The following is a 1466-nucleotide window of genomic DNA, read 5'->3' as shown; positions in this document are numbered from 1 at the left end:
AACCTTAACCAAACCTAAGCTTAACAGCCCTGGCCTCAACAGCCCTATCTTTAGCCCTTAATAATAAAATGATTGTGGCCTGCCTTGGTCTTTGTGGGATTTGGGGGAGATCAGCGGTGAGATGGACAGTTGCACAACCCAGTTTGGGACCCTCGAGTCCGAGCCTGGGAAATACTTTTCTTTGCAAACCCTTACCCTGAACTAGAGCCCTGCATTTCAGACTTTTTTACGCCCCTAGGGCCGGGCTTCAGGACAATTTTCACGTCATAGTTCAGACGCTGGCCGGGTATCGGGCTTGCTTTAGGCTTCTCCTATTTTTATATTTTAGACATCCATCAATTAGTGATGAAAAAAAACGTTTTTTGCCGCGCTGGTGGAAACAACATGAGACCATGCTGCCGCAACTGTCAAGAGCAGCTCGACGGTTTTTAGAGTTGTTGCCGATCCTGACTCGCCATCTTCTCAGACGCGCCTTTAGAGAGAAGTGCATCTTTACGGATTATGATTATATTGAAAGAGTTTTTGTTTTTGATTTGTTTTATTTCGTTAAGAAGTAATTTAAAGCTTTCTATAGATATATTTATCATGTCTGTGAGACATGTATTAGCTGAGTTTTGGTTCATTTTTGTGAAGCGCTCCTGTTCAAGACGAGATGGCAGAAAGCGCATCGTGTTTGTTTTCTTTATTTTATAAAAGCACAACGTTTTGTTGATATTGTGAGTGCACACAAATAAAAGTAGACACATTGCAGTTCCGAATCATGTATTACTCTTTATGAGTAAAAATTATGCATAGGCTATTTAAAGTTGTTTCCACTGAAAAAAATGCAAGTGATCTCGCTGGTGACTTCATGTCCTTCAAAGCGCGCTTTAGCTTCCACTCTCCGCACAAACTATTGGATATAGCGCACATTTATCTAGGTTTAACATTAAAACATTGGATACAGCGCACATTTATCTAGGTTTAACGTTTAAACATTGTTATATGCTTGAACTGTTTTATATCTATAGTCAAGTCGTGATGATTTGAGAAGGCTAAATTGATCAAGCATATGCTCACTGTCTGCAGCTGGCCGCTTGGTCGTTACTTTAAAAAACAAAAACTTATATTTAACGACCAAAAAACACTCCAAAAGTTTTTCTAAATTAACTTAATTAAAAAAAACTAAACTAAATATAATCACTTTGCCATTACATACAAAACTTAACTATTTTAATATAGCTGAAACAGTAGTATAAGCTGTTTTGGGAGAAGGGGGAAAAAAAGACCGGCTCGGGTCGGATTCGGGCCGGTAATTCTGATAAGCTGTCGGACAAGGGCCGGGCTAGGGCCTGAACGTCATGGGCCAGGGCCGGACTAGGGCCTATATTTGAGGCCCGTGCAGGGCTCTAGCCTGAACATCTTCAAGTGAGTGGCGGGGCAAACCGAAAGTTGATGCCGAAAGTCCAGCACTCTCCTACCTTCAC

This window comes from Sinocyclocheilus anshuiensis, unplaced genomic scaffold (genome assembly GCF_001515605.1).
Source record: "Sinocyclocheilus anshuiensis isolate Anshui unplaced genomic scaffold, SAMN03320099.WGS_v1.1 scaffold2749, whole genome shotgun sequence".
NCBI lineage: Eukaryota > Metazoa > Chordata > Actinopteri > Cypriniformes > Cyprinidae > Sinocyclocheilus > Sinocyclocheilus anshuiensis.
The sequence above is the reverse complement of the archived record's forward strand: the minus strand, read 5'-3'. Positions refer to the sequence as shown.